General features: G+C 43.1%; 1 non-coding gene across 1 annotated transcript; it reads right to left on the bottom strand.

Moving 5' to 3' along the window:
- Nucleotides 1-17610: 17610 nt before the first annotated feature.
- Trnas-cga (transfer RNA serine (anticodon CGA)) lies at nucleotides 17611-17685 on the bottom strand. The gene has a single exon. It is a non-coding gene; the product is annotated as a tRNA-Ser (tRNA).
- Nucleotides 17686-20325: the final 2640 nt, after the last annotated feature.

Genomic DNA, 20325 nt, shown 5'->3' with positions numbered 1-20325 from the left:
CAAAATATTCTCTCCATCTGCCCAAGGCATCCACAGGATTCACCAGCAGTTTTCCTGACCTGTCCAAAATACTTGTCATTTCTTTCTTACCTCCCTTTCGAAGACTGCTAATTACACTTATTTTATTTACTTTTGTCATATTTTTTTACCAAACGCCTACTCCGTGTTATGTCAATAATCCTTAGTTGTATAAAATGTATTGCTTGATAGATACTTCTTAAGTACCTTTCTGAATAAGTTCTTTTGATAAATGTGGTTTATGAGGAAGGATCTATTATGTGGTGAGCAACATGTACCTGGCCTGGAAAATATTGACAATAAGGATGATGTCGGGTTGACACTTGTTAACGAACATCACAGAAAATGCTCGAAACGGCCACCGTTGAAGTGGGTGCAGTGCTGTCTTCGATGTCTCAAACTGTGGGATATGTTTAACACTCTGCCTGAGAGGCAGTGGCAATAGCTTGTGAAACGTTCTGCTGTAGCCTTTAGAGTGCGTGTGAGGATTATCTGGATACACCTGCCCCTTCCATTTGACCCACAGTTGAAAATCACAGGGACAGACACCAGGCGATCGAGGTGGCCTGTAGATGGCACTGCCTCTTCTGAATGATCTCACTCCACTGAACATTTCACGCTCTCACCATTTCTGTCGATGCATTTTTGTAGACGCTGTGGCAGTTTTTTCATGCACATGTCATACCAGCTCGCTGCCATGCTGTTCAGAAAGTTGTGAACCTCTTCTTTCACCTCATCGTCGGAGCTGAATCGCTTTCCGGCCAAATGTTCTTTTAACGTTAGGAACAGATGATAGTCACTGGGCGCCAAGTCAGGACTGTAGGGTGGGTGGGTGATTGTGTGGGCGAGAGCTGCCATGGAGAATGTGTACGCCCCTGCTCAACATTCCTCTTCTCCGGATCTGAATTGCCCGTTTGAGTTTTTTCAGAGTCTCACAGTACCTGTCAGCGTTAATTGTGGCCCCAGCGATTCAGCTCCGACCACGAGGTGAAAGAAGAGGTTCATAACTTTCTGAACAGCATGGCGACGAGCTGGTATGACGTGGGCATACAAAAACTGCCACAGCGTCTACAGAAATGCATCGACAGAAATGGTGATTATGTCGAAAAATAGCTAAACGTTCCAGCTGTAAACTGATGTAAACCATTGTAGAAATAAATATGTCTATGTACTTATAAAAAAATAGGAGACCTTACTTTTGGGATTACCCTCGTATTTAGGTCTCCACCGCTAATCGGAGGGCCTCAGTCATTGACTCAGACTTAGAGTTGGCGTCTGTCAGTTCACGTCACAGGCTACGACAGTATATTGCGAGCAGATTACTGTTGACAGCAGGACTTGTACTTTACCTATAACTAGACTGAAGTTTATAATAGCAAGAATACCGATATCGTCTTTAAAATGATTATTAGTGATGAGCTTGTACCACAGTTAAAGTTTATTATCCAGTACAAGTAAATAAACAACTGTATTACTTTAGTGCGCATTTGTGTTGTAAAAAGAGGATACCGACCACCCATAATAACATCCTCTCCCTTGCTTCCTACGGTAGAAGACAGGTGCGACGAGGACACTGCATGATGTGAACACCAGACATTGCTCGCCATACACAAGTCTTGAGGTAGTACAACAGTTCTAAGTGTACTGATGGTGGTTTTCTAATTCATAGTGGCCCATTTATCTATAAATTCATGTACCCATCAGACAGGAGCAGGGCTCACCTGAATAAGTGGAAAACTGTGGATCCAAAAGCCCTGAGTCCAATTCACTCGAAAACCAACGGCAGAAATCAACACAAGCGAGTTCGTCTGGGCGCCTTAACTCATGCACAACAGACAATTTTTAAGGATACACACGCAGGTCCTTTTTGATAGAGTTTCTATATGATGACTTCTTAATTCCCACTTGCATATATCAACGGCGTTGATATTTTGTCGGAGTTGGTCAAAGCTTTCCTTCACACGAGCAGTGTTTTCTGATGTAACACTTTTCTGATAGGCACGGTTTTTATTCTGTGCAGAGTCAGTGTCACCCCATTTTGCTACTACGTTTTGCGTCACAGACTTTGATAGAAGTTGTGTCAAAACACTTCCAGTCTTCAACTCTTGTGCAAACAGTTCTGCACCCGTTTGCCACGAATGGTGCTTCGCGTAACACTCGGCAGTGAACAAGCACTGTTCTATCGTGAGCAGCATTTTCTGTTGTACTAACGTGGTGAGTAAATACGTCTAATCCCCTCACTAACTCAAATGTAATGACAGCGAAATGCTCGCGATGGAGCATGCAGGAGATGCGCAATTAAGAAACTTCTGAAGTACCTGACTGGTGCATCTAAATCGCGGTTCCCAGCATTTTCCGTGATGGTCAGTTGTCCAGATCATTAAAAAGAGGCAGTTCTGATTCTTACATATACACTGCTGGAGAAAAAAATTAGTATACCTGGAAAGACGACGTCGATTTTGGTCCGATGACAGCACAAGCCACCTGTGTCCACCGTCTAACAGGGAATGCTCACTGCCAGAAGGCTCAGTGTGGTGCAAACGCATGAAGCGATCAGGCAACCGTGCAACGGAAACGCACACGTACCTCCCACAGCCAACTGAGAGAGTTCGAAAGAGGTTAAATTGTAGCCATTCGAGTGGTGGGATGGTCTTTTCGGAGAACTGGCACACAAGTTGGACGTGATGTGACAGCTGTGCAACGATGTCGGTATCAGTGGTGACATGAACATTCTCAAACACATTGACGAGATTCTCGACGTCCACACAGCACACACGATCGCTAGTTTCGTCATATTGTAAGGGCAGTGGTGGCAGATCGTACAGCTACCATAGCCCAGATAGGAGAGCTTGTGAGCCCAGACGTTCAACACGGACTGTCGCGAGCCGGTTATTAGCAGAGGGGCTTTGGGCATGCACACCTCTAACCCGTCTCCCATTGATGCCACAGCATCGACGTGCACGGTTCAAATGGCTCTGAGCACTATGGGGACTTAAAATCTGAGGTCACCAGTCCCCTAGAATTAGAACTACTTAAACCTAACTAACCTAAGGAATCACACACATCCATGCCCGAGGCAGGATTCGAACCTGCGACCGTAGCGGTCTGGCGGTTCCAGACTACAGCGCCTAGAACCGCTCGGCTACAACGTCCGGCCTCGTAGAGGGCAGTCGTCCAAGACACACTGGACCCACCCCAAGCTTTATAGCCTGGGGTGTGATAAGCTACAACTCTCGTTCGTCTTTGGTGTTTCTGGATGGAGTGCTAACTAGCGCTTGTATATGCAGAATGTTGTTAGACCCTTTCTTCTGTGGTTCTTGCATTAGGAAGGTGATGTATTGTTCCAACAGGGTAATTCTTGCCTACACACTGCCCGTGTGATTCAAAGTGTTCTGCAAGACGTGCAACAATTTCCCTGGGCAGCACGATGTCCGAACTTGTCTCCAATCAAGCATGTGTCAGGTACGATGGGACGGGAAGTGACATGTTCGCCTTATCAACCAACATCTATCACTGAACTACGTGAACAGTTCGAGCAGGCGTCGCATAACGTATCCCAGAACACCATTCGCCATCTGTACTATCGACTGAACGTCAGAATCAGTATCTCCATTGCCGCCCGCGGAGCTACACCACATATTGATATCGATATTTCCGCATGGATCGATGCCTGGTATCCTAGAATCGCTTGTGGTATTGCTCCGTAAATGTAATCACTTTATGTACTCCAGCCGGCCGCTGTGGCTGACCGGTTCTAGGCGCTTCAGTCTGGAACCGCCTTGCTGCTACTGTCGCAGGTTCGAATCCTGCCTCGGACATGGATGTGTGTGATGTCCTTAGGTTAGTTAGGTTTGAGTAGTTGTAAGTTCTAGGGGACTGATGACCTCAGATGTTAAGTCACATTGTGCTTAGAGCCATTTGAACCATCGTGTACTCCATACGTAGTGCTGCAACAATAAATCTTGAGTGAATTGCAAACCTCTATAAGAATATAAGAACGTAGGCTTCCGCGGCCGGCGTCATAGTGATCAAAATTCTTCTGGATATTATGCCACGTTGTTGCTAAAAAAAATAAAAAAATAAAATAACTAACAACAATAGTAAAGTAAAACCTACGTTTCGGCCGAATTGCAACGGCCTTCCTCAGGACACGACTGGTTTTGCATGGGGATAGCCGCTTTTATTTATTACAGACTATCGATGACTGACGTCATTGTCGTAAAACTTTTAATTGGCCCTTTAATATCAATGGTTAGTCATGACGTAAGGGAAGATGGAAGGAAAAAAGCTGTTCGTGGATGTCCATGTCGTCAACGATTTCTAGCTGTCCGCCGATCAGCGTTCGGCTTCTGGTCTAAAAGAATCTATAATTTTTTTTTCTGTGGTGTATTTTCTGGGCCACTTTTAGTTTGCCGACCTATAATACACCGATCGATATCATAATCAACAGTACTGTGTTCAATGCTGAAACGTGCAATACTAATAAATGGAAATTTGTGTACTTATTCGGATAGAACAAAACAATCCCCTCCCTTGTACCTAGAGCAATACGCTGACGGCACCACTTCTTCGCTAACTGTCCGACCCAGTATTCATCCTGAAAAGCTTTGCATCCCAACAGCCTCACCAATCAACCCTGCAATAAGCTAGGCCATAATTATGGGGTAAAAATACTCGCGCTATACATCGCCAAGACCTTCACACAGCAGTTCACCACTGTCCAGACCACACAGTCGAAACAACAGTAATTAGTGTATATAAATGACCTAGTAGATAGTGTCGGAAGTTCCATGCGGCTTTTCGCGCATGATGCTGTTGTATGCAGAGAAGTTGCAGCGCTAGAAAATTGCAGCGAAATGCAGGAAGATCTGCAGCGGATAGGACTTGGTGCAGGGAGTGGCAACTGACCCTTAACATAGACAAATGTAATGTATTGCAAATGCATAGAAAAAAGGATCCTTTATTGTATGATTATATGATAGCGGAACAAACACTGGTAGCAGTTACTTCTGTAAAATATCTGTCAGTATGCGTACGGAACGATTCGAAGTGGAATGAGCATATAAAATTAATTGTTAGTAAGGCGGGCACCATGTTGAGATTCATTGGGAGAGTCCTTAGAAAATATAGTCCATCAACAAAGGAGGTGGCTTACAAAACAATCGTTCGACAGATACTTGAGTATTGCTCATCAATGTGGGATCCGTACCAGGTGGTATTGACAGAGGAGATAGAGAAGATCCAAAGAAAAGCGGCACGTTTCGTGACAGGGTTATTTGGTAAGCGTGATAGCGTTACGGAGATGTTTAGCAAACTCAAGTGGCTGACTCTGCAAGACAGGCGCTCTGCATCTCGGTGTAGCTTGCTGTCCAGGTTTCGAGAGGGTGCGTTTCTGGATGAGGCATCGAATATATTGCTTCCTCCTACTAATACCTCCCGAGGAGATCACGAATGTAAAATTAGAGAGATTCGAGTGCGCACGGAGGCTTTCCGCAAGTGGTTCTTCCAGCGAACCATTCGTGACTGGAACAGGAAAGGGAGGTAATGACAGTGGCACGTAAAGTGCCCTCCGCCTCACACCATTGGGTGGCTTGCGGAGTATAAATGTGGCTGTCGATGTAGATGTAGATGGCTATTTTTTGAAGATGTTATTGGATGTGTTAATATTTTTTTAAAGGAGAATGATATATTTGAAGAATTGCGGTCAGAGAAACAGTGGTTAGGCAACATTTTCTGTGTCTGCGGTGGCAGCTTTGTGGATTCCTAGAATCTTTGTCAGTACTGGATAGCTGCAGTGTGCAGCGGCCGTGTTTCGTTGAGTGTACTGTGTAATGCATGGATGCACTTTTGGAACTATGTCAGTTGCAGCTTTATTACGAAGAGGAAAGACGACTCAGAGCAATGCTTGGATAGCATTTGGACATGAAGAAGGTTGAAATAAAGAACAAGGTATTATTTGATGAGGTAAAAAGCTTGTTTTTATTTCTGTAAACTTGTATTTTTGGTCCGCATCACCCTCGTCACAGTCGAATTTTTGATAATTATTCTGTTGCTTGATCTTCTGTGTTAATTTACTGTACCACGGAAATTATTAGATTGAAAGAATTTTCAAATTGGAGTTTCTTTTTTTTAATAAGTTCCTTTCTAATTGAAATTTAAGAACTTAAAGGCTAATTCATTTCATTGGCATTCTGTTTCAAGATTATGAACCCAATTTCCCTGGACCAACTGAAGTTAGCTTTTAGCAGCATTTTTCAGCTGTTGCGGAGTCTTGCTGTGTTGATGTTTCTGCTAGTACTCCAGTTTGCAGGTGAGATTCATAACACTTGACTGTTTCGTTTCTTTTGCGCAATGTAGGGCCATATGCTAGTGAAGAAATTTTCGTGTGTTTCAGATTAAATTCTTATACAGGTCGACATTACTGTTTTTTTTTATGCAGTTACTTTCTGATCAAGTCTACTGAAGGTGAAATTATTAGCTTCCTTATTTATTTGCTTACGAATAAGATCGGTTTTCACACAACTAGGATTCTTTTCAATTTCATGTAAGTGATGTGGTTTTGAGGTCGGTAGCACATTTAGTTTGTCACCTCACATTCCCAGGGTTGTATTTGCTATAACACAGACACAAGTAAAGGCTACACATATACACCAGGAACGCCCTATATTTACACAATACAGTGAGTCAGCAGAAACTACTACCTTTAAACCGTGAAGAGCAATTTAAACTTTCATTTATTGGTTTTCTTTTATTTTATTTACTTTTCTTTTTCACTGACAAACCACACTGCCTAATATTCGCAAAGCGTAGTGCCAATGCATTCAACGAACTGTTTACCTTAGTGAACCACCGGTGTTTACTGAGGTGAATCATATTAACAGTGAGTTGCAAATAAAAGAGACAAGAGATGCTAAAAAGTTCAACTGAAGCATTTATTCTGTAGATACCCAACTACAAAGTTACTAAAACAAAAGCAGAACCTTTGATATACGGGAGGTGGGGGATAAGTGCATGTGAACAACAAACCAACCTATACACAGCCCCTGTAGATATTCCACACCTCACATAGATGTATCGTAGTATAAGTAAATTTTGTACATAAATTCTCACAATAAAAAGGGGGGAGGGGTGACTTGGTTTTATAGTTAGTCTAATCTGAGGACCAGCTGTGGGAACATATGTGTTACCTGAAGGAACAAAAGAACACATAGTTGCAAGCTCACTGCACAAATAATACGAATAGAAAATTTCACAAACAGAAGAAAGGCAGAGAACAGCTACATTATGGACAATCCAGGGGGAGCCTTTGTTCGTAGCACAAACTCAAGGACGATGATGAGCATCACAGTGGAGCCAAATTGCCTAGTTCGACAGGCAGCACTCCTTCACCGCATTGGGTCGGGTTGGGAAAAAGCGGTTGAGTGACTGAGTTCCAGATACTGGAGTCAGTCCACCACTGCTAACAGAATTCTTGGGGCGAGAGTTACTTGTCGGTACTACCAACCGTTAAACTGCAATTTTTCTGCTTCTTAGTGAAAATATATCGTTGGCTGGGCACAGCATGTTATGAAATACTCTATTTTAATATACTACACGTGCATCGAATTACATGAAATGAACATGGCTGGGGACCTAAATTTATATGATTTACAGGACATTCCATGGAATACCCCTAACAGGCACGTTTCATTACTCTCTACCTTCCAAAACAATGTTGATCAAGGGTTGTCTTCCTCATAAGCAAGTTCTTCTCCAGAAAGGGGTAAGCCAAGAAAACTTAACATTAGTATATGCAGGCTATGACTGTCCTAACCACCTTGCTCCTTTCTTTCTGAATTTTTAAAATTGACTAATTCTGGATATCACAAGACGTTATGAACCACAGGTTCTCTGATGCACAGCTTTATTTTAGCGATTTTAATACAGTATGTCTGCTAGTCGTCTTAATTAGACCACAAAAATAAATGGTGTAAATATTAAATTCAGATTTTATATATTCATCCCCAACTTTTTTTTGATGTCAAATGTAAATTATTGTCTTTATATCTCTGTATATTTTTTAAAAAGCAAAATCGATTATTTTACTCATATAAAATAAAATCGTTTCAATTTTTATGTTTGTTGCATTGGTGCTCTTAAGCCAGCAGCATTTCTGTACTTATTTTATCAAGATATTATCTGGATCATCAGTCACAATTTTGTCATCCTGGAACGAGGACATTGTAAACACCTGTGCAATTTCCAAAAGAGTTTTTCGTATTTTACCTACATAAAATTGTTTTAAGATTTTTGTCAGCCATGTTGGCGCTATAAGCCATCAAATATGTGTATATTACATGTTATCAGCTGGATCTGTTTGTCTACCTAAACTCATGTAATTATTTTCAAAATTTGTGCCACATAAGTAGTTGTTTGTTACTTAACACCATCTAGCAGTTGGGGTACGCTATCGCCACCTACCACTAGAATTTTGTTTCGTGCTGCTTGTCACGGTGTAGCCGTCAGTCTGCCTCTGACAGTTATGTATGTACGTATGTATGTATATACTGGATCTGTTTGTCTATCTAACCTCATGTAATTTTTTTTTAAATGTGTGTCACATTAGTAGTTGTTTGCTACTTAACACCGTCTAGCATTTCGGGCACACTACCGCCACCTACCACTAGAATTTTGTTTCGTGGTGCTGTTATCACGGTGTAGCCGTCAGTGTGTCTCTGACAGTTATGTATGTACTGTACGTATGTAGTACGTATGTATGTGTGTACTCAGTTCATCTGTACGACTCGCGATATGTGGTATATGACCTTCACTTGTAACCTGAGGATATTTTTGTGATGCGCCATGGCTGTGCTGTTGCTTACACAACGTAACTTTGTATCGTCTGTTTCACAGATACGTGGATGATGGGTTATCTGGAAATGCATTGTATAAAAGTCATTCATTCACTAGCTGGTGACGTTTTATTAAGTAAACCAGTCAGAATTTGTGCAGCACTGTTGCGACTATTCCACAGCCTTCGTAATAACACAGACTTGATGCATTCTGCCTAATTTCCTCTCGCTGTCGAGGTGATCCTCGTACCCGTCATTTGGTGTTAGGTTGGGTGAGCTGATTTCTACAGTTTGAGTAAATGAGCGCTCCGTATCTCGCCAGTTTTGAACCCGCCTGTCTTGGTCGTCGAACCTACTTTGTTTCCACGTGTCAAGATTCCTGTCCCTATTATCATATCCATTTATTCCTCTGCCACAATCCATGTGATACAAGGAACCATTGTCGTTATATGGCTGCTGATGATACTCCATCCTTGGAGCTTCACTTGGTCCATTTCAGAGTGGCTTCGTTGTCTTCTTGTGAAAGACCTTGGAACACACAGGGGCCATCTATCCACTTACCTGCAAGGTTGATGTACCAGAGTTGAGACAACAGTTTCGTATGGTAGATATTAATCAATTCAGGTAAGCTATATTGATTGTTGTAAAACTGGTATTTGCATACCGTATTCTCGAAAAACTTTGCCCCACTGGAGAATCCCGGATTATTAAAGTTCTTTAGCATTATTATATTGTGTTTCATACTGTCATACGTAATTTGTACCAGCAAACACGGAGAAACAAGAGGCAAAAATTGAAATACGAGTGGTACTCTCAGACACTAAATGTATTCATGTGTGTGGTTTCCCTTCGAGATGACAAAACATGAATTAAAGGTTATTTTCATCAGGAAAGGGAGAAGGTAAGGAGTTTTAAAATTGATCCTGCCATGCGGAGAATGAAACTCATTGGCAGCATTTCGAAATCCACGATAATTTTTCTCTTGCAAGAAATGTTGATGGTTAAATTCTTGCCAAGTTCCTTTTCTCTCTTAAGAACCTGTCTTCTGAAACCTTGTCTCCGTTACAAGTGCCCTCATGCAGGGTCCAGTAGTCATTCTCACGTGCTTCCCTTGAAAAACTGTCACTAGAAAACTTTGGATATTTGTCGTAAGTTCCAGTGGCACCAAATTGCTGGGGTCATCGGTCCCCAGGCTTACACAGTACTTAATCTAACTTAAACGTACTGTAAGGACAACATATACACCCATGCCCGAGGGAGGACTCGAACTTCCGACGGTGGAAGCCGCAAGAACCGTGGCAAGGCGCCTAGACCGCTAGGCTACACCAAGCGGCTGTCACTAGATTCATGCTGCAGGTAGTGGTCTCTGCCGTGGATGATCTTTTGTTGCAAGTAGAGGATTGCTGCTCATGACGGTGACTGACTTCAAATTGTCCATCCTTGAAACGTCGACTTAATTGAACGCAGTATTCCCTACCATATTCGTGAGCTCTTCAGTCCAGTCTACTATTTTATTAATCTCTTCCTGATTTTGCAGACCTCATCCAAGTACTAAAAGTATTTCATTATTATTGTAGATTGTTGTAGCGCAAGGAAGCAGAGAACTGGATGTTGTTATATGTGGCTGGTTATCCCAAAAGTAAGGTCTCCTATTTTTTATAGGTACATAGACCTGTTTATTTCTACAATGGTTTACACCAGTTTACAAATAGAACGTTTAGCTATTTCTCGACATATTCACCATTTCTGTCGACGCATTCCTGTAGACACTGTGGCAGTTTTTGTCTGACCAGCTCGTCACCATGCTGTTCAGAAAGTTATGAACCTCTTCTTTGACCTCGTCGTCGGAGCTGAACCGTTGGGACCACAATTAACGCTGACAGGTACTGTGAGACTCTGAAAAACACAAACGGGCAATTCAGACCCGGAGAAGAGGAATGTTGAGCAAGGGCGTACACATTCTCCATGACAACGCAGGCAAACCATTGCTCTCCAGCAACAGTTTCAATGGAACATAATCACCCACACACTCTACAGTCCTCACTTGGCGCCCAGTGACTATCACCTGTTCCCTAGGTTAAAAGGTCATTTGGTCGGAAAGCGCTTCAGCTCCGATGACGAGGTGAAAGAAGAGATTCATTACTTTCTGAACAGCATAGCGCCGAGCAGGTATGGCATGGGCATACAAAAACTGCCACAGCGTCTACAAAAAAGGATCGGCGGGAATGGTGATTATGTCGAAAAATAGCTAAATTTTCAAGCTGTAAACTGATGTAAACCATTGCAGAAATAAACAGGTCTATGTTCTTATAAAGAAAATAGGAGACCTTACGTATGGGATTACTCTCGTACAACACAAATGCACACATTGATTAATACAGTTCTTCATGTACATGAACTGGAAACATTTACTTAACTTGAATAGACTCCATGTTCTGTGGTACAAGCTCATCTGTAATAGTCCTCTTGCAGACTAATGTAGTGTCTGTAACGGTTATCTTGCTGTTACAAAGTTTAGTTCCTCGCTACCAGTAAAGTGCAATTCCAGTTGAGGTAAACTAGTCCCATTATAGTCCCTGTATCTCGTCACTATGTACTATCGTAGTCTATGACGAATTAAAATCGCTCTGTGAGTAAACTGGCAGACGTCAAACTGGACAATACTTGCTGTCGAGAGTTCGTTGGCGACATGTTGCTTGTGGGTGTGTCTCTGGCCTCTATCGTGAGAGGCGCGCTTGATTCAGCGCTTACCAATCGATCTTCGCGCTTTATCTTTGCCAACTCGTGTGCTGGCGACAGCTTACACCCCCACAATTACAGGGTGTTACAAAAAGGTACGGCCAAACTTTCAAGAAACATTCCTCACACACAAAGAAAGAAAATATGTTATGTGGACCTGTGTCAGGAAACGCTTACTTTCCATGTTAGAGCTCATTTTGTTACTTCTCTTCAAATCACATTAATCATGGAATGGAAACACACAGCAACAGAACGCACCAGCGTGACTTCAAACACTTTGTTACAGGAAATGTTCAAAATGTCCTCCGTTAGCGTGGATACATGCATCCACCCTCCGTCGCATGGAATCCCTGATGCGCTGATGCAGCCCTAGAGTATGGCGTATTGTATCACAGTCGTCCACAATATGAGCACGAAGAGTCTCTACATTTGGTACCGCGGTTGCGTACACAAGAGCTTTCAAATGCCCCCACAAATGAAAGTCAAGAGGGTTGAGGTCAGGAGAGCGTGGAGGCCATGGAATTGGTCAGCCTCTACCAATCCATCGGTCACCGAATCTGTTGTTGAGAAACGTACGAACACTTCGACTGAAATGTGCAGGAGCTCCATCGTGCATGAACCACATGTTGTGTCGTACTTGCAAAGGCACATGTTCTAGCAGCACAGGTAGAGTATCCCGTATGAAATCATGATAACTTGCTCCATTGAGCGTAGGTGGAAGAACATGGGGCCCAATCAAGACATCACCAACAATGCCTGCTCAAACGTTCTCAGAAAATCTGTGATGATGACGTGATTGCACAATTGCGTGCGGATTCTCGTCAGCCTACACATGTTGATTGTGAAAATTTATAATTTGATCACGTTGGAATGAAGCCTCATCCTTAAGGAGAACATTTGCACTGAAATGAGGATTGACACATTGTTGGATGAACCATTCGCAGAAGTGTACCCGTGGAGGCCAATCAGCTGCTGATAGTGCCTGCACACGCTGTACATGGTACGCAAACAACTGGTTCTCCCGTAGCACTCTCCATACAGTGACGTGGTCAACGTTACCTTGTACAGCAGCAACTTCTCTGACGCTGACATTAGGGTTATCGTCAACTGCACGAAGAATTGCCTCATCCATTGCAGGTGTCCTCGTCGTTCTAGGTCTTCCACAGTCGCGAGTCTTAGGCTGGAATGTTCCGTGCTCCCTAAGACGCCGATCAATTGCTTCGAACGTCTTCCTGTCGGGACACCTTCGTTTTGGATATCTGTCTAGATACAAATGTACCGCGCCAAGGCTATTGCCCCGTGCTAATCCATACATCAAATGGGCATCTGCCAACTCCGCATTTGTAAACATTGCACTGACTGCAAAACCACGTTCGTGATGAACACTAACCTGTTGATGCTACGTACTGATGTGCTTGATGTAGAGCAATGAGTCGCATGTTAACAAAAGCATCGAAGTCAACATTACCTTCCTTCAATTGGGCCAACTGGCGGTGAATCGAGGAAGTACAGTACATACTGACTAAACTAAAATGAGCTCTAACATGGAAATTAAGCGTATCCGGACACATGTCCACATAAAATCTTTTCTTTATTTGTGTGTGAGGAATGCTTCCTGAAAGTTTGGCCGTACCTTTTTGTAACACCCGGTATATCATTATACTGCATCTTATGCTGGGAAATTGCGTCTTGTACTCGGCAAACTGTTCCTTAGTCTCTCACACTGCGGTTTCGACGTTTTGCAAAAGTTCGGCTATATCTTATCCTCCACTTGCTCCTAGATTCATAACCTGTTCCTGCAGTTTTTGGGGCAATTCTTTGTGTTCAGGACTTTTCCATTCCTTATCTTCCTTAAATAGACTGAGCCTATTCCCTAAATCTTGGTGTAACTCTCCTGTCTCTTGTTTAGAGCATTAAGTACCGCTGCGAGTTTTCCTGACCATTGTCATACTCCTTTCACAGTTTCCCCTATTTCTTGCGAGGATCTGGTCAATTCCTCATTCTGACACTGTGCGTTTTCATTATCCTCTCTGAAACTGCTGAAAATTTCATCGGTGCCCCTTTTTAAACTACTGAACATTTGCCCAATCCGACATTATAAACCACTTAGGTTTTCTAACAGTATCTGGAAGGAATATACCTAGACTCCCATGTCAGTGGTTTCTCTGGTACATCTAAAAATAAATTACTCTTCCCAGTGAAGTGCAAAGCGTCCACCGATTGGCTTGTCGCCCCGTGCATTAGTTCGACCGATATTTTCTCATCACAGCCTGTCACCTGCTCGATGATAACAACTGTGGGGATTTCATTACAAGGTCTTGAGCACCAAAGCTTATTGCTACTAAAATCTGACGCTTAACTGCTATCATTATTGGTCAACTAGTTAGCAAGTTTTCCTGCTATCCTCCGCTAAAGAACCCTGCTCAACCTGCGTTACTATCATAATTACGAATAATATTTTCCTTAACAGATAATTTTATAAACAGCTCACGAATGCACTAAAACACGAAACACACCATGGCACAAGACAAAAGAATTCCCAGACAAGATAAAGTATAACCCCAAACAGAACAATCGCAAGAAACGAAAAAACACTAAATTAAATCTAAATGAAAATAAAGCATACCTCCAAAAGAACATATGCAAGAAACTAAACACGTTAAATTATCACAAGCTCCACAATGTCATTCATAACTAGGGAAAGCTCAATGTTGTTCTTGCGTGCTACCATGGCTGGGCGGCTGGTGTGGCCGAGCAGTTCTAAGCGCTTCAGTCTGGAACCACGCGACCGCTACGGTCGCAGATTCGAATCCTACCTCGGGCATGGATGTGTGTGATGTCCATAGGTTAGTTAGGTTTAAGTAGTTTAAGTTCTAGGAGTCTGATGACTTCAGATGTTAAGTCACATTCTACTAAGAGCCATTTGAACCATTTTTTAACCATGGCCGACCAATCACACGTGACCGTTTCCCTGTAAAGAATCAGTAAAATGGCCGTCCGCTAAGCTGCACATGTTCATGGATTATGTAAATTCTTTTTGAAAAGAACCACGAAACTCGAATCCTGGCAGACCCGGCACGTAAAAGGAAGCTGTTTAATTTAGATATTATTTTATTATGATTGTCATTATACTTATCCATGTTTGCTGAGCAAGCAAACTGCATGATATTTGGAGCGGGTAATGCCGACGTATCCCATGAAAAGTGTACCTTGGTGAACCAACAGTGCTTACCAACGTTCAGTGTACTGCCCAAGTAGATGAGAAGTTGCAAATGAACGGGAGAAGAGCTGCTAAGAAAATATTTTATAAACACAAATACTAAAAGTAGAAGCAGAAGTTTTGGCTCACGGAGGAAGAGAATGGGAGCAACATAACTAGCCTCTAGAGAACCCACGCAACATGTGGACGTACTTGAACACGAGGAAAGTTCACCCATAAAATCTCAAATGAAACTTTGATGCGGGAGGGATGTGGCAAGAACCTTGCCTTTAGATAAGTAGAGTCAAATTCACACTGATCTGAGGGCCGCCTGTGGAAAAACAGGTGCTACCTAATGTGCTGAAAAAAACACCTAGGTGGCAAACTCAATCCACAAATTATAACAATCGAAAATTTCAGAACCGACAGTAAAGCGTAAAGCAGCTACATTACGAACAGTAGAGGGGGTGGGGGGAACCTCTGTTCGAATGACAATCTGAGGAACGATGATAAACATCGCAGTCGAGCTAGGTTACCTCATAGCACATGTGGCACTCCTCCCAGTCGTCTGGTCGGATCTGGAAACAGTGGCAGCCGTTCTGAGTTCCGAACGCTGGAGCCCTCCCCTCCGTGCTAACAGAACACTTGGGACGAGAGTTACTTGTGTGTACTACTATCCCTTAAAATGCACATTCGCTGCTTGTTAGTGAAAATATATCGCACGTGGGTTAGTTGCTTGCAAAAAATAATACCAGCAAGGTATTCTCTCCCCTGGGAGATTTTCGTAATGCACAGCATCCGTTTTGAGCTACCAGGAACAAAATATTATGTTCACACTGCCCTTTTCTCGAGTATATGTCTTTACTTTGGGGTCGGCTATTAATTCTTCATAAGAAGTTAATATAAAGACATCGTAATCAGTCAACAGTAGGAATAGTCACAGTTCATTCCATATGAAACCAGGCTATGAACTACTATGGCTAGCATCCCACACGTGCTTAAAATTAAGTGAAGCTAAATTTATATGATTCACAAAAGATTATGAGGAACGTTCCTAACGGACACGTTTCAACCTGAACGAAGGGATGAAACCAGACTACTATCACCCATAAAATAAGACTTTCACGCATGCTGTGATCGTCTTGGTAGTAATTACATCGACTCCCATTCCTTCCTTACAGTAGTACGTCAGTGCACTTTGCTACCCACAGTCATTATGTTATGTTGTAACACCCATACCCTGTACCAGTCCACAACGATCCCACATATCCTCAGATCCCTAGGAACACTTTTACTCTGTAAGGTCCCCATGTATTGGAAAATCCTGACTGCGCGTAAGATTGCCTGTAGAAAGTTATCCTGTTGGAAATGCCCTGTTATAACACGAAGGTTTTTACCCATGAAATTTTATTAAACGCTGTTTGACCATACTACAATAATAAATTCGCAAGAGAAAGGCTTAGGCTTACTTTGTGCAATGCGGTGATCTATTGGCATAAACAAACATTTAATGAACTTAAACAGTCAAATTTCCTGCCAGCACGTTCGTGACTTGACTAGTAAAACACGTAAACGTCCTGTCTTATAGACAAAGACATGCCCAACGAGCGTACGTGGTTCTTCTAGCTTAACACTTCTGCACAAAATGTTTAATACTATGCTGTACTAGAGTAAGCACTGTGTGGAACCTGAGATGTCGTCGTCTGCTTCGAAGGTCTCGAAGCAACGTACCTTCAAAACGGTGAAAGCTCGTAGATGTTAGTACTAATTGTAACATAAAACAAATAAATGGTGACTGCGAAAGTGGTTTTTGTGAAGAAGTAACTTTTCTGAAGGCAAATAACTATAGCAGAGCCGCTTTCTTATGTGTAAATCTTTGGATGGCTTTTACAGCTGTTTTCCACAAGAGAAGTATCCTCTTTTGCACAAGCACCCTGCCAAACTTCTCTCAGTGTTTGGTTCCACGTATATTTGCGAGCGCTTTTTCTCGCGTTTAAAGCTTGCTAAAACTAAGAACCGTTCACTACTTAGCGGTAAAAATTTGACTAATTCTTTGAGGTTAGCAGTCTCCTGGCATCTTGTACAAAACCTAGGTAAAATAATTTCTTTGAAAAAGGAAAACGTGTAAAATGTTGACTGTAAGGGTTAAAGGTCTTTATAACCTTAATTCTATTTTTTAGCAAGTTTTCGAACTTGGTCAATTAAAATTATTGCGTCCAAAACAGCAAACTAAGGATCCAATGTCGAAAATTTTAAAAGGGATACAAAAAACTGTAATACGAAGTGCAAAAAAAATATTTACTTGGAGCTACTAACAGTAAGATTGAGACCCTATATACCTTACGTAAAATTATTTCTAAAATAGAATATTGATGACACTAGTTCATTTAAAAAATTGCTATATCTTTCAGAGGACGCCTACTGTACATATGTCGAGTGCGCATGTGCAATACTAATAGAATCAAACTGTGGATTAGAAAACAACTAAGCTGCTGTGAAACTTCCTGGCAGATTAAAACTGTGTGCCCGACCGAGACTCTAACTCGGGACCTTTGCATTTCGCGGGCAAGTGCTCTACCAACTGAGCTACCGAAGCACGACTCACGCCCGGTACTCACAGCTTTACTTCTGCCAGTACCTCGTCTCCTACCTTCCAAACTTTACAGAAGCTCTCCTGCGAACCTTGCAGAACTAGCACTCCTGAAAGAAAGGATATTGCGGAGACATGGCTTAGCCACAGCCTGGGGGATGTTTCCAGAATGAGATTTTCACTCTGCAGCGGAGTGTGCGCTGATATGAAACTTCCTGGCAGATTAAAACTGTATGCCCGACCGAGACTTGAACTCGGGACCTTTGCCTTTCGCGGGCAAGTGCTCTACCAACTGAGCTACCGAAGCACGACTCACGCCCGGTACTCACAGCTTTACTTCTGCCAGTACCTCGTCTCCTACCTTCCAAACTTTACAGAAGCTCTCCTGAGAACCTTGCAGAACTAGCACTCCTTTCTTTCAGGAGTGCTAGTTCTGCAAGGTTCGCAGGAGAGCTTCTGTAAAGTTTGGAAGGTAGGAGACGAGGTACTGGCAGAAGTAAAGCTGTGAGTACCGGCCGTGAGTCGTGCTTCCGTAGCTCAGTTGGTAGAGCACTTGCCCGCGAAAGGCAAAGGTCCCGAGTTCAAGTCTCGGTCGGGCATACAGTTTTAATCTGCCAGGAAGTTTCATATCAGCGCACACTCCGCTGCAGAGTGAAAATCTCATTCTGGCAACTAAGCTGCTCTTCGATTCTTGTCTTGGATATTGTTTTCTAAAGCTTCGGGTAGTAATTCTGCCACACGAATATTAATTGTTACCTAAACAGTAAATGGTTTGCTTGTTTTAGAGCTCATCAACCAATGCTACAGTGCTGCGCTTCCTTTGTTATTTTGTTTACGTTGGGTCTGACCGCGGGACAGTCCAGCGCAGAGCAGCACTGTGCGGTCTCACTCGCTCCTCAGCTGTCTCTCTCGCTCCTATGCTGACACTAGCGACACACGGTCGCGAACGGAGCGCTGAACTACACTGCCTTGCGCCCGCGGAACGCGGCAGCTCCCGCCAGGTGCAATTCTTGGATGAGCCTGAAATACGCAATAAGCCCACCAGAAATTATACTTTTTTTCAATAACAATAATTACACTGAGACCATCGTGATTTATTATGTTCCCCTGGACATTACGAAAGGCAGGAGAGGGCTCTTAATAGAGTGTGTGATCTCCACAGACAGTGGTTAGCACACTGGACTCGCATTCGGGAGGACGACGGTTCAATCCCGCGTCCGGCCATCCTGATTTAGGTTTTCCGTGATTTCCCTAAATCGTTCCAGGCAAATGTCGGGATGGTTCCTCTGAAAGGGCACGGCCGACTTCCTTCCCTAATCCGATGAGACCGATGACCTCGCTGTTTGGTCTCTTTCCCCAAAGCCAACCAACCATCTCCACAGACAGCGATGCTTAGTCTCCCACAACATTGGTAAGGTCTTCTTGTGGCAGGTAGCTGCATTCCTCCACCAGTGCAGTTGACTACTGAACAGCCAAGGCGTTCATTTTGGACAAAGCTGGATGTATCCTCACATATGGAGAGGTGTGAGCACTTAATGCACCCAGGACCCCACTGTCAGAGACGATCGTTTTCCTGATCGAGATGTTATGGTGTCGGAGGTATAATGCTGCATGGGCAGTAATGACCTCCAAATCTTTGAACAAAGTAAACTCAACGTCAGTGCCAGACTGTACTCCTTCTCCATATGCGTCTCTTGAGGGATGCAATCGGCGCTGACTTCAAATTTATGAATGACAATGAGTGTCCGCATCGTAGAGCAGATGAGGGAGCCCTTGGAACGAGATCATATTGGCTGAATGTTCTGACCTGCCCGGTCCCACTGACTTAAATCCCGTCGATCACGTGGTAGATGCATTGGGGAGATGTGTTGCACCAACGATCGTCCTGCACTTGTCGACTGCACTGGTCGAGAAACGGAACGCCGTATGAACCATGTTGCCTGCATGTGAGCACCTTGCAGAGCATGCATTGCTGTCCGTGGTGATTACCCATACTATTCAAAACCATGTCCCACGTTTTGCATTGTCAAAGGGACCGCCATAATCGCAAAGACTTTTCATTTGTAACCTTTGAATAGGAGTGTCATTTCTGTTCGTTTCACTGCGTATTTCTTTCAGTTGCCTTCTGTACTATGCTGTAGCAGTTCGTTCTACGAAGAGCATTCAGTAGGTAATGCAACACTTCTTTTTCTCAGCTAATTTCCGATTCATGATGTTCCGATAGGGGGCGGCACTAGACTTAGCCTTCAATGGCGTCTGTAACACATTGCGCTCCTAGGAGAAAGCTGTCAGTGAGTTTCTTTTGGCGGGGAAACCGAAGCATTACAGATATTCGTAGGCGCTTGCAAAATGTCTGCGGTGATGTGGCAGTGAACAAAAGCACGATGAGGGTGAGGTGTCAGTCATTGTCCTCAACTAGACGTCCCCGTTAGTGTTGACACACTCGTCCAGCAGTTGGGGCACTCAGAGGCGTGTGCCAGATGGATTCCTCGCCGCCTAATAGAAGAGCAACGAACGACCATCTGTCTGGGATTGCTTGCAACTTACAAGGCTGATAGTGACAATTTTTTGCCGAACGTGCTCAAAGGGGATAAAACATGGGTTTATCACTTCGAACCGGAAATAAAACTGTTCCGGCGTAAAAGTCAAGCGCTGGCACGACGGTCAGGAACGGTAGGGCAGAGAGGGCATGTAACGTTGTCGCTTTAATTTGTGGTGTAAGCGGAACTGATAGACAATAAAAGCGGGTTAAAAGCTGTGAGCTGTCTGGGGAAGTTAACCTTGCATTACTGGGCAACTGTTTCACCAGGTATCCAGTCTAGCTTACCAAATTCCCAACCAGACTAACATTAATTATAATCTTTTAATAGTTATACAACATCCAGTGATATATATATATATATATATATATATATATATATATATATATATATATATATAAAAGGGAA

This window comes from Schistocerca cancellata, chromosome 1 (assembly GCF_023864275.1).
Source record: "Schistocerca cancellata isolate TAMUIC-IGC-003103 chromosome 1, iqSchCanc2.1, whole genome shotgun sequence".
NCBI lineage: Eukaryota > Metazoa > Arthropoda > Insecta > Orthoptera > Acrididae > Schistocerca > Schistocerca cancellata.
This window is presented reverse-complemented; position numbering and strand designations above follow the sequence as displayed.